The sequence below is a fragment of the Tupaia chinensis genome, unplaced genomic scaffold (genome assembly GCF_000334495.1).
Source record: "Tupaia chinensis unplaced genomic scaffold, TupChi_1.0 Scaffold000037_3, whole genome shotgun sequence".
Classification (NCBI taxonomy): domain Eukaryota; kingdom Metazoa; phylum Chordata; class Mammalia; order Scandentia; family Tupaiidae; genus Tupaia; species Tupaia belangeri.
In genome coordinates, this window is record NW_006159486.1 from 1435516 (window position 1) to 1440033 (window position 4518).

The window sequence follows — 4518 nt, forward strand, 5'->3', positions numbered from 1 at the left end:
AGACAGAGAGTAAACCACCTGAAACAAGGTAGATCAAAGTTGTTGACAAGTGATTTGTAGGTTGGTTCTTCATGAGTGGTGGAAGAGAGGCAATAGGACCTCTTTGGCGGGCTTGTTGAACCACTAAATCAAGCAGATCTTGCTGGCGTTCAGACTGACATCCAGTCAGGCAGCACATGGAAATATGAAAGCTATGTGAGTATGAAGTTAGTTTAATAGTACCAGAAAGTAATGAAACACAGTACACATTCTGGGACCAAACGAGGCAATCGAAAACCTCTGCAAATCTTCAGTAGGCTAATGAGAATCTGCTTCTTAGCAAGTAGTTTAATTGTTCTTATATCTACTAACTGTCAATAGATTGGTATAATCTTTGAGAAAATAGGTAATATATTAATTTTAATATATTATGAGTTTCTTATTAAGAAAGATGAGAATTATTTTTATTCAATGTGTTCGGACTTTTTAAATTTCAATTCGACAACAATGTATCAAAGTCCATATTGACCAGGTGTTTTAAAAGCATGATCTATGGGTTATCTCTAATAGAATCACCTTCGATTTTTTGCAGAAATAGATGTTTCTAGGGCCATCCAGACAGACTTAGTAAGCACTTCTGAGATCCAAGGTAGGAACTTGCATTTCTACAGAACTTCCTGGTTGAATTAGATGGAATATCAGCTTTAAAAACTAAAGCATTAAGCCCATTTTGTGGGAAACAATAGTAACCATATTGTGTCTGTTGGTTTCAGGAAAATCTATGTATTTTGAGGTGCAGGCATTTCCCACGACAGACAAATGTAGTTCATGGGAATTGAACTGTTTGAGGAGATTGATTAAAGCTTATCCTGAGTTTATGAGGCATTTCTTTACATTTTAAAGAACCTCTTTGGATGTCTTACTTGAAACACTATGACATAATCATCTATTCACTTTTATGCAGCTCTGTACAAAGAGTTTCCCAAACGTTCATAGAAAATACATGTCAATATTATGAAAAAAAAAACTATGCGTAGATTTCAAAATCTTTGCCACTATATAGTGATATTTTAATTATATTCTTTTCATAAACTTTTTGAAGCCCTCTCATTCTTTTGACACAATACAGTCATATTTTAATTCTACTTATTGACCAGGTGTTTTAAAAGCATGATCTATGGGTTATCTCTAATAGAATCACCTTCGATTTTTTGCAGAAATAGATGTTTCTAGGGCCATCCAGACAGACTTAGTAAGCACTTCTGAGATCCAAGGTAGGAACTTGCATTTCTACAGAACTTCCTGGTTGAATTAGATGGAATATCAGCTTTAAAAACTAAAGCATTAAGCCCAAATTTTGTGGGAAACAATAGTAACCATATTGTGTCTGTTGGTTTCAGGAAAATCTATGTATTTTGAGGTGCAGGCATTTCCCACGACAGACAAATGTAGTTCATGGGAATTGAACTGTTTGAGGAGATTGATTAAAGCTTATCCTGAGCTTATGAGGCATTTCTTTACATTTTAAAGAACCTCTTTGGATGTCTTACTTGAAACACTATGACATAATCATCTATTCACTTTTATGCAGCTCTGTACAAAGAGTTTCCCAAACGTTCATAGAAAATACATGTCAATATTATGAAAAAAAAACTATGCGTAGATTTCAAAATCTTTGCCACTATATAGTGATATTTTAATTATATTCTTTTCATAAACTTTTTGAAGCCCTCTCATTCTTTTGACACAATACAGTCATATTTTAATTCTACTTTATCATGAACTTGGTGAAGCCCTCTCATTTTATTTCAATTTTCTCTCAGAATTTTCTGGTTTGCTAGTCTATAAAATAATAATTTTGCACATCATGTCAACAAAATTGCATTGTTTTATTGATTTATTTTATTTCTACTGATCTCTGTAGGTTTTAAAATATATTACTCATATTTTATCCTGGCATAGTTTTAAGTATAAAATTCATAGTAGCTATAAAGATATTTAGCAAAGGTAAGTACAGTGTAATTCAATAAGGGAAAATTTTTGATGATGTTGGGTTTTGAAGTAACTGTCTCCATTTAAATGAGATTTCCTGCTGTTTACCAAATAGATGTCAGTAACAGAATTCAAGAATAAATAATAGTATTCTTTTCTTATTTAAAACAATAGAGAATTTGTCATTCTAAAACTAACCTCTGAAGGATATTTTCATTAGGAACTTCCCTATAAAAAGCAGGACAAATACTTGTTTATAAGTTTTTTAATCTAATTCATAAGTACAATAGTTTGTAGTGTGCCAAGTTAAATAAGAAGTCTCAAAATAATCCAGTTTTAGAATTGATTAAATAGAAACAACTGTGATAGTGTGGGAGGAAATAGACTAATAAAGCAATGATTGACTTATTACCATTGAAGTAGAAGTCAGATGGTAGGGTGGCTAATACCCACTGCAGGGCTGGTAGATAATTCTCATGTCATGGGCAGCTATGGGGATTGGTAATGTCTGCTTAGAGTGCTGTGAGTTGAGAAATTGCCTGAAAAGTAGACTCAGAGATATTTATTGGTAGATAACAAAAGGGAAGAGAAGAAAGCTAATAATAGTTAAGTTAATCTGAAGTCATTGCTCTGGACAGCTGGGGCTCAGACCTGATAGAGATGCCTTAAACATTGCGTATATTAAGACTACTAGGGATGAGGCATCTGGGGAGTAATGACAACCATCATCCATCATCACTCAGGTTGCTCTCTGGCAGGTTCCTGTGATTTTAATCCTTGATCCTTTTTATCTACCTCATGCACTAAGCTCACCAGATTTTTCTGTGGTATATATGTTTCTTTTGCATGGCCAACAGATATAAAAAAATATAGGTGAGCCAAACACATGTTCACAGTGTCTTTAATTAATAGCATGACCAAGATGTACAGAGTCAACCTGTATGGTGGTGTAATAGAGACCAAAACTGCTCCCATTTTTTCATAATGCTATTTGTGTTAGTGAAGGCTGATACTAAGATTTAATTTTTATAACATAATTTTCTCTGTGGTGCTTGCCACACAACTGAAAATATTTGAAATCATGTCATAACATTCCCTAAATTAAGGCTTTAAAAGACAATGTATTTAATAGTTTTAGCTGTGAAGGTGACAATGTCTAACAAGATATCTGTTGACTGATGTTTGTAATTTGTAACAGTATCCCTGTACAGAGCAGTGTACTAACAATCCTAGATAGCATTAATTACCCCTTTCAGGTTAAGAGGAAATGAAGAATGCTTAATAACCTATCTCCAGTTTATTAGGATCTAAATTCCATAGGAGGTGAAAAGCAGTTTTGCAGTAAGCATGCCAAAAGAGCCCATCCAGTGGCCCAGAGCACACATGAAATTAAAATCATTACCATTCAATTAATATATGTGACTTAGCAAACTAGATAACTAACCGGCTGAATTCAGCTTTTTGAAAAATCCCACACCTGTCAATAGTTATCACCAGCAAAGTAGTACATATAGCGAAAAAAGAAAGCTTTAATTTTCTGTCCAGTCAAATCTAAGTGTATCACACTCAATTTTCCTTCTTAGTAATCTAAATAATTTCCCACCTTGCCCATGATGAATGTCTTGCCAGTTCCCACTCAGTTCCTCCACTTTACACGACCTAATTAAAGAAAACATTCCATGATTGCCTATTTTTTCTCATGCATGACAACCTATTATTTTTTTCTACCACCTGATTAGGGCTTTATTATCCTTGGATTTAGATTGATTTGCTGAGCACTTTAATAAAACACTACTTAGTTTGATTTAAAGGGTTACAGGTTTCCTTCATTCACATAATTATTCTTATATCCAGCTCACATTCTAAATATTCTACAGTCCCTCCATAAAGCAGTTTTAAATTGCCACTGAACAAAGTTATAAAATAAGAATCACAGGTGACATTCCTGTTGAATATGGCAATGTTGGTTCCATTGTGGACAGTCATGAGGGGACATTTTGCAATATAATTTGTCAAGAATGATAAATCTATTTCATCATATCTGTCAGGAATGGCTCCTGTGTATTAAAACCACTGTAAAGTTTGCTCAAGATAAACCAAAAGTTTCATATGATTAAATAATAATACATTTATGATGACAAATTACATTTACTGTGTTATCTACAACCCAAGTCAAAATTAGATAGTTAAAGTTCAAATGGATGATGATAGATTTTGATTTCATATCTAGTGAATTTTTATTAAATAAATAAGATGTGCAACATTTATAAAACTGTCTTTTACTTTGGATCTTCTACTAGAAGTTGTATCCTACTCGTCAAGCATAAAGGAGCACACATATATACATTGAATTATTTACTAATTGAATAAACTGCAAGAAGAAAAGTAGAGAAAGTTATTTAACTATTAACTGGAGAATAAACTGTGCTTGGTGGGGGCTGAGCAGTCACAGATGGAAAGAAATTCCAGTCCTAAGAAAGAACCATAAATCTCACTCTATAGTGGTGGAAGACAGGTGTTGTGGTGATGGACTGGAAAAGATGGCCC